Raw genomic sequence first — 8,881 nt, forward strand, 5'->3', positions numbered from 1 at the left:
TCATCCCTCCATACCGAGTTACTAACTCTGAATAATCTCCGCCACCCCTATAAATTCCCTACCTTTCTGAAATCTGTCCACATACTGCTTCATCTTCTAAGACAGTATTCCTCTCCCTCCATTAGCTTTGCTAGGGATGCAAATATTTATGACAGTTTTTTCAACTCAGCTGTTTGCTTCATCTGTGAAGGTTATTGGGTACTACATTACCTCTTTTGTGCCACTTGGGATGTGTATCTCCTTCTGCACTCACGTTCCTGATGTGGAGCATCTCTGAGCAAAAGTGGCTACAATGAGCAGGGCAGTGCCCTCCGTGGAGCTCCAGGGCTGTGATTGCTGGTGGTTCCTGCAGGACAAGGGGATACAAATCTCCTGCCTGCTGTGAGCTCAGAGCTAATGGTGAGGCCAGCTGGTCACCTTTTCACTGAGAGGGAGATACTGTCCTGCATAGGAAACACAAACTTGCAATCCCTGGCTCTAGGATCGAGGTGATTATGCGAGCAGCACCATCCTGCCTAGTACCAGGAATTCAGTCAGGACTGGACCAAGTGTTGTCCCTCTAGGCACAAAAGATCACATCTACTACGGCACTAGTCGGGATGGTGGTGAGGCAGGTGGTAAATAGACCACATCAAAACCTATCACACCTGGATCCCCACTCCTGTATCCTAGGGTCACCTCAGAAGGCCCAAATTGTGCCTGAGTCACACAGGGGCCTGCATGCCTATGCTCTTGCCACTATTATGACCAGCTGACAACACCTTTACAGTACTGTTTTATCTGAGCTATGCCATCAGCACCAAAGCCTGATTAACAAACAGAAGAAAAGAGGAGTCACACTGTTCTTCTAGGATTTCTAAGGTTTATGAGGCTGGCATGCCTTTTTTTTTCTCTGAACTTGAAATCCTGGGCACACTCACCACCTGCCTGCTTTGTTAGGCACCTCCATGGTGTTTGACAATAGCTAGTTGCCCTCTCATTTAAAGGGAATTATTGATCTGACTCATAAGATTCAGTACACACAGTATAGGTTTTTTTAGGTCAAGGAATAGACCTTACCTCAGCCCGAAGTACAGAAGTGTACCGAGAACTTTCAAGGACAGCACTAACTGACCTGTTTTTTGGATTCCAAGCAAAAGACAAAGTCCTGGGATGGCAGTAGCCAGGCCTCTTCATCTCAAGAGTAGTATGACAAGAGCTGGATATTATCCTAAGTGCTTCCCTTGCTCTTTTAAAAGAGCAGGTCTTGACACAACCACCAAGACCTCATGAAGAGTTGCCAAATTTGCCACCTCAAGGGGTACTGCAGTAATTGCAGAAAAGAGGAAGCTAACCTCAAGGAGCTCAGACCTGGTACAAGTTTTTATAAATGCATAGCTGCCATTCTGCTCGCACCTTTGCTGTAAATATGAAGCTCTACAGGATGAGATTAAGAGCTAGGCTCCGTGGCTGACTCATCTAGCAGACACAGAGCTCCTGTGGACTGTGTTGAGAGACAAACACAAGGAATAAAGGGATTATACTATATTGTAGGTTGAGAGCCAGTTTTGGTGGAGTGTTAATCTCCAAGAGTATCATTGCCAAAGTCACTCCTTAATGTAGCAGTTGAAGAGACAGCCTCTGTCTTAGAACCCGAGGCTAACCTATTTGATGTCACACTGCAAGTAGAGCAGGTGCTGGGTTTGCAATGTATATTTGATGTCTAGTGTTGAAAAGTGAATTGATTGAAATGCTGTCAGGCTGCATTTTGAATGATTGCACTACTAATGTCACCTAGAGGTAACTTGATGGACATTCTGCCATACATAGACTACAGTAGGCTGGAAATCATCATTTGCAAATCATCACCTTTGAAAGTATAACAACCAATTCAGCTGAAAAAAAAAGGAACTGGAAACATATTGAAGAAACATTAACCTGAGGAAGTGAGCAAATCAGGAACACCAAATATTTAGGCTCATGGATTTCTCATTATGGGAATTTTCAGCCAACTGTATTTTTTGGGGGTGTTGCATTTCAAAACCTGTGTTTTGTTTGATAATATAATTCCACCACAGGAAATCTAATCAGTTTGTCTTCTAAGGTTTTAGTGATATACATTTGGGGTTTTGTTCATTTATGGAAGTAGTTTTACAAAATCTGTCACTATATACAAAAGCAACAAAATTAGTAGTAAAACATTGGCGAAACATATTTTGAAAGAATATGGGGATTTAGCTAACTAATTCACATTTCGATTAATAAGAACTTAGTATTTAAATTCTATAGTTGATCATATAAATCACAGTTTTGACTTATATTTCCCTGCCCTGACACCAATCTGGGTTAGAGTTTATAAACATTCATGTCATAGGACAAAGGTAGAGAAGATTTACTTATTTCCAATGTCAACTCTTCTCCATAAAACTAGAATTCTGCAATTAATTTTACATCAATCTGGAGACTGATTTTAGCAATGTGGTAAAACCATTGGCTTATAGATGCTCTCAGAACCAACATCCCAGAAAGAGGAAGAAGCAGGACTAAGGAAACGAGTATTTCATGACAGTCATCTACTATTGTCAGCTTATGTTACCTAGTCAGCAGTAATGCTGAAGCCTTTCAAGTACCCTCTGTCAGATTTACTGAGAAATTTGGTATGAATTTACTGTGAGTGTATTTTTCTAGAAAACAACAACAGAATACTGAGATACAGGCTAGATTGTTCAACTGTTTAATTTAAAAATCCTGTGGGGTTTTTCTTCATATACCAGTGTATTTATATATATCCTCAAGAATATTATGCTTTCCTTAAGCATTACAGAACACAGGATCTCATCAAGAAGAACATTTGAATTTCTATATGAATTTGGCACTGCACCAGGGAAACTCAATCCCTTCCACTAAGAAATGGGGACAGGAAGCCATTTTGAATCTGCACAAAGTCACACAGCAAGTTAGAGAGTTCTGTTCTGCAACTACTGAAAAGATTCCACATTGAAGCAGGAACTGCTTTCAAAACCAAGTAGAAGCAGGAACAAAATTCTTCTCCAGACCCTTGAAAAGCCACTGTTCATGGGACCATGTGCAGCAGTGAGATATTCAAGCAGATGCTGCTTTTCTTGAGCAAGGAACATGGAACAGGGCCATGGAAAGGCCAGACCTTGACTAAAGACAGGCTGCCTGGGAGCTCTCCTGCTGCAGTGCACACATGAATCGTAAATGGAGCCACTCATTGGAGAGCAGAAAGAGCAGGGCTTCTCCAAGGAGAGAAGAATCTGGGAAATGCAAGTAACTTGAAGTAAGCCCCACATTGCCTGAACAGGACCAGGCTGGAGGTTGTAATAGAGTCCATGGACAGTCCCAGACTACGTGAGATAAAGAGTCAGGAAACACAGTCAAGAGAGGAGGCTGAAAATAGGTTTGTGACACAGCTCTAAGGTACACCAAGGATACAGACAGCAGACAAAGCTACCTTGCAAGGCACTTCTGGAGTCCACCCCAAAAGCCAGTCAGGAAGCCAGAGCAATGAACAGATGACCCTGGAACACCTCTAACTTGGTGTGGCAGGCAGCCCAAGGCCGAGCAGGCATGGACCTGCAGGCAAGGGCCTCAGGTGAGCCTCACCAAGCTCTTAAAGGCAGCCAGGACCTCATAGAACCTAACCTATACTTTGGGAAGAGATGGGAGTCTAAAGCCTTGTTTAAGTAAAAATATTGCTGCTTTACCTTTTAATAAAAATATATACCTGCTCTTATGCTGAAAGACTGGCATTTGGCCAACAATAGATTAGGGTTTTGTTCAGCACCTGATATAACCTCCCATATAGGCATGTGTTAGGGCAAAAAATGTTCTGCTCAAAGGGTGATGGACAATCTTTCCTCTTACTTGTCTGCTGTGGAGACCGCAAAAATCAGTTTAGTGAAGCAAATTTTAAATAGTATAAGTTTTTACATAAGAAATAGAAGGAAAAAAAATACCCAGTGCTTTCTAAAGTGAGCCTTAAACCATGAACTTCTATTAAAAATCTTAAATAAGTAAATGGTAGGCTCCTCAGTCTGTGTGACATTTTAAAGATAAAATTAACATCTTCTAAGGGAATCTTTCAATATATAGAAATTTGATGGCCGCCCAATTATTGAGAATTTGTATGCACATTCTTTTCTTTCACTGATCTGTTCTTTCAACATCAGGAATGGTAACACTCTGGGAATTGTTTACTCAAGATCAGCATGGTTCAAGTGTTACTTAGGATCTCAGTTAGCATTTCTTGGGTTTTAAATGTTTAGTCCTTGGGGAGAAGTGAAAATGACAGCAGGAAGAACCTGGAGTACTAAGTCCTGCTGAAGCTGGCACTTGATGACAGGAGGAGAATGAACACACAAGGCACTACATTTTATGACAGAGCAAACAGGGAAGTTTGTATTAGATTGTATCAACTTGTGCTGTGTCTTGAGCACATATGAAAGAAAAGAAACTGACGAAAGTTACAGGGTACAAAAACAAGCAGAATGCATGGAGAACGGGAACTGCTGGGAATATGCGTAAAATGGAAATAAATAGTAGAGAAAAAAAAGAGACTTGTCACCTCTTACATGACAACTGTTCTAAGTGATGGCTTTGCAGTTCAGATGAGAAAGAATTTGTTCCTTCCTCCCTTGCCCCGAGGCCCACCAGAGGGAGACCCTTTGCCCAGGGGAGAATGGCTATGGCATCTGATGATCTGAGCCTCACATCAGAAAGATGAATAGAGTAATTTTCTCAGAAGTAAAGCAGGCAACAGGCAATGAAGGGTAGGGCGTGCGCAGGTAGTGTGCAAATCAGTCTTTTGTTGGCCTAGAATATTAGAAAGGTATCTGCCACAAAAGGAAAAGGTATTCCACCCAAAATGCTAAGGTCCATGGATTCATATTTGCAGAAAGCTTACATCAGGCTGTTTCAGAGCTGTCAGCCCTCTGTGGGCAAATTGATTCATCCATGGCTACAAGTACTCCAGCTCTGAGCACTTATGCAGGGTTTGGATGCACAGGCACTGGCAAACATCTTGCTGACCCTGCTGTATTACCTACCTGTTTCCAAACCCATCAAGATGTTCCATCCAGTCAGGGTCCTGCCCTCCTAGGCAGTGTTCCTGAGCATAAAGAGTGGACCTTTATTTCCGGCTGCCATCACTTGCCATTGATCAAAGCTACAGCAGGGTGATAACCCACTGCAGACCAGAAAGGCTGTAATACACTCTTCCAGGAAGAAAAATGCTTTCTGAGGCTTCCCTATAGCTATAACACAGCCTTCCATCCATCCATCTGTCCCTGCACTTAGAAACAAGTTGGCTTAGTAAGGATTCAACAGCAACAGACAGTTTGCTCTCCCTTCCAGATGTGCTACTCTCTTCTTCAGTAGGTTGAAGTCCTCTCCCAGAACTGCAGCCATTTCTGGGAAATGCTACTGGGAAGAGGAATGCCTGCTTCTCCTGTGTTACTTTCACAATATAATTGTAAATCTGTGACACTCTGAGCAGGCCACAAATTCCGCAGGTCAAACTGTAAACACTTCAGGAATTTGAGGTCCTTGACATTTCACAGAAAGTAAAGCTGTGAGACCGAGGAAAACAAGCTAAAGGCTAAGTAATGTCTACCAGCTTCTAAGAAGAATCAGTCCAAATAAGGAACTGCAGTCACAATTTCCTGCTTGATTGTCACCTTCTTCCAGTGAAGAAATAGTCTGCAACTGGCCCTTGTCAGGAACAAATTACTTTCCCTTCACTGCCAAGTCAGCTACACATACCCTGTACAGAAGAGAAGCAGCACTGCAAAAAGCCAGTTTTCCCCAGAGGTTAGGAACTACACAGGCTGGTAATCTGTACAGATTATTTTAAAGGGGTAATTTAACCTGCATTTACTGAGAGCAGTATAAAGGACTAAGTGGGAGTTTCATTCTAATTTAATTGAAAAAATCTGCCATGCAGTATTTTGCATAGGAATTCTTATGAATGAAATTTTTTTATCCCCTGAGAGCAAGCTTTAGGGAGGGCTAAGACAGAATCTAAATCCAACTGTAAAAGAAATGTGGTGAAAGCATATTGGTATTTTAGCTTATGTTCTCAGATAGAACCAATCTGTACATATAAAAAAAGCTAATTAAAATTAATTACAATAAAAAGTTTTTTAAGACATACTATTTTCAGACTTCCCATTTGTTTGCTTTTAATGTGGGCAAGATACAATAAGCATTTTGCTTAGGCCTTCCTCACTTCATTCTTTCAAAAAATATTATTTGCTTGAGAAAAAGGGAAAATCATCAACAATGAGGATCCCAAGTGCAGGGCAGTTATACTGGAGGGCTATTTGGAGTTTATTCTATGGCACAGTCTAAGAGTCCTTATTCAGCAGTTAAAATCAATGGTAGCTTACTGAGAAAGGCATGCCTGTCAGAGTTCAGGACACTGAAGAAACTGCTTGAAAATAGTAAGAATAAAATCCTTAAAGCAATTATGTTAGCTTTAAATTAATTCAATTATCAAAAAGACTTTGCATGTAGATTTCCTAGTTTTGCAGTTAGGAGGTGTACTTTGGTATTTTGCTTTTCTTTGTTCAGCCTAAATGAGCTTTCATAACTTTACTGTATCTATCATACTTCAGTAATCCTGATTTGGAATATTCTTGACTGCTTACTCAAGTTTCTGGATTTGTTCTCTCCTAGGCAGAGAGTAACTTGATCCATGCATCCTGTTGATTCTTTCAATGTCTAAAATTAGCACTGTGCATGCACGCTTCCTCTACCTGGGAGCATACTCCCCAACAGAACTCAGGCACAAAGGCCTAACTGTTGCTTTTCTGACAGGAGAAACCAGAGATTTTTACCTTTTACTTCACATACAAGGAAGAGATTCCATCCAACTCTCACATCCAGCATATGTGACAAACACCATTTTGATCAGCTAAAGGCTGAAAATGGTAACATGGTTTGTAATCCCAAGTGGTGGCACCCATCCAACATACAATCAGCAGGACCCATGGTTCCGACAAGTCCAAGCATGGTAGAAGCTACGTGGCAGTCACTGGACTGCACACTTGGAAAAGTTAAAAAGAATCCCCCAGCCCCTCATCTCTCTCCCCCTCCACTCTTCCATTCTCACAAGGATCTCTTGGGACACCCTTGCTAGAACAACATTTGTCAGAAAACGGAAGGCAACCCAATGGGAAACATCAGTGAACCTGCATTTACTTTATTTAGAAATGACACCCCATCCCTGTCCCCTGGGGTAAAACTTCTTTTCTAGACATGACCTCAGAAATGTGCTACATGCACCCTGCACAATTTATCACCATGCTGCCTATAATTAGGTTTGTTAACATACAGCCTAGTGCAGTCTTGTTGACTGGGAACTTAATCAAGTTACTATTGAGTTCTTGTATGCATTGCTTCGGGTGACTGTTTTACTTGTAGAATTATAGCTGTGACCAACGTGAGGAAATTAGCTCTGGACACAAGTTTTTTACTTTTTTTTTCCTCCTACATGTGAAAATATTTAGCAAACAGTGACAATGATGGAAAACAGTAGGAAACAAAATGTTCTACATTAGTATAAAACATGAAAAATGCAGCAAGGACCCTCAGTGGTACAACATGTGTTATGCTGGCTGGCAGTCCATTAGGCTTGATAGACATTTCACTTACCTAAGTCAAATATAACAGTCTAGTATTCATTAATATAAGAAGGGGGTTGTGGAATCAAGCCTACCATCTGGTTAGAACGACAGAATAATCTACAACTCATGATTAGGTCTAAGGAGTGGAATTTCACTTTAATCTTTTTCATTGCTCGAAATTTCCATCTGCGCAGTACGGCACATCATTTTTCTTCAAGACAAATGTGCTGTTTTTCATGTTCCAAAATTAGATCAGAAGAAAACGATTAATCATGTCATGGCCTGGGAAAGGAAACAAAGCCCTGATATTTCTCTCTCTCTCTCTCTCCCCCCCCCTGCTTTTCCCCCAGCCCCCACCCCTCCCAGCTCTGGCTCTTTGCAAGGTCCTTTCTTTCCCTACCTCAATTTTCAACACAACTTTCAGAGATTCCCATTGTGGTGGGCTAGAAACACTCAGAAAAGAGGATTCTAAAATAAAGATGCAGCTTTGATCTGCATGGCCGTTTTTATTTTCCTCTTGCCTCTCCCCCACCCCCAATTTGCCACTTCATCGTTTCCGCCTTCTCTCTCGCTCCCTCTCCCTCTCCACCCCCTACCATGTGCCCCCTGGCACAGGACGACAGATGGTGACCTGTTTGCATGTGACACCGTAACTGAATCTAAACTCAAGGAAACAAGTCACCGGGCTGCAAATTAGTGAGACCACACAACTGTCAGGTGGCAGTCCCCTTTGACAGTTGTAGGCCATTATAGGAACATTGATGTTTTCGCAGTGTGACAAAAAGGAATCCTTTTTGCAGCAGACCTGTCTGTCAGCTGGCTCTCAAGTCATAACAAATCCCTGGCACTCAGCTGAGGCTGAACATTCGCAGCGTCAGGAGGATGATAAATGACCTGCAGGGCTTTGAAGTGCCTTGGCAGTTCAGATGGGTCCGTAGTGCTGACAGAGAAATATACACAACAGCGTAACCAATAATGAGAACATTAAACATTCCTGCTTTGTGACAGGCTGACAGAAAAACCCAGCCTCACATCAATCATCTGTGGAGATATAACCTTGACAATTAGCCCCCTCTCTGATACTCAGAGTAACCTTTTTTTTTCCCCCTCCCCACCTCCTTTTTTTTTTCTTTTGCCTAGCTTATCTTGCCTGATCTTTTTTTCTCATATAGCAGAGAGGGGAAAAAACAGCAGAAAAAAAAATCTGACATCAAAAACGATCTTTTCCTTTTCCTCCATGCAAAAATAAAATA

At 41.7% G+C, this 8,881-nt stretch overlaps 2 long non-coding RNA genes across 13 annotated transcripts in view; one reads left to right on the forward strand and one right to left on the reverse strand.

Moving 5' to 3' along the window:
* The window catches only part of LOC146767043 (uncharacterized), a 144,925-nt gene that overhangs the window by 70,363 nt on the left and 65,681 nt on the right, over positions 1-8,881 (forward strand). The gene's annotated exons all lie outside the window — the stretch shown is intronic.
* The window catches only part of LOC146767044 (uncharacterized), a 258,666-nt gene that overhangs the window by 61,568 nt on the left and 188,217 nt on the right, over positions 1-8,881 (reverse strand). The gene's annotated exons all lie outside the window — the stretch shown is intronic.

This window comes from Lonchura striata, chromosome 6 (assembly GCF_050655825.1).
Source record: "Lonchura striata isolate lonStrDom1 chromosome 6, ASM5065582v1, whole genome shotgun sequence".
Lineage (NCBI taxonomy): Eukaryota > Metazoa > Chordata > Aves > Passeriformes > Estrildidae > Lonchura > Lonchura striata.